Below are 555 nucleotides of genomic sequence, written 5' to 3' on the forward strand. Positions count from 1 at the left end.
CCTCCCTCCCTCTCTCTGTGGGGGGGGTATTGTGGTCAGTGGACAAATTTTTGAGTCAGTTCTTTCCTTCTTGCAAACCCAGGATTCAAGAGTCTGAGGCAGGAGGACCACCGTGAGTTTCAGGCCAGTATGGACTACAAAGGTATAACTAAGTCGGAGTTTACTCCTTTGCTATCTGCCATCCAAGCCGGCTTTCTGGGTTAAGGACGTCATCCAGTGGTGAACATTTGTCCAGCATGCATAAGCTCCTGTGTTTCATCCACAGTACTGTAAGCTGAAAAACAAAACCAAATTCTCCCTCATACTATTTCTCCCATGGAGAACACAGACCACAAAATGTTATGTACAAATGCACGACCCTGGAGTAACTAAGGATAAACACTAAATGTCTGTAAACAGTGGCTAATGGGTAAGTTGTTGGTATGTTTGTTCTTCCTTACAAAGCTTTGCAAAAGCCGGGTGGTTAGCCGGGCGGTGGTGGCGCACGCCTTTAATCCCAGCACTCGGGAGGCAGAGGCAGGCGGATCTCTGTGAGTTCGAGACCAGCCTGGTCTA

Source organism: Microtus ochrogaster, chromosome 7 (assembly GCF_000317375.1).
Source record: "Microtus ochrogaster isolate Prairie Vole_2 chromosome 7, MicOch1.0, whole genome shotgun sequence".
In the NCBI taxonomy this organism is placed as follows: domain Eukaryota; kingdom Metazoa; phylum Chordata; class Mammalia; order Rodentia; family Cricetidae; genus Microtus; species Microtus ochrogaster.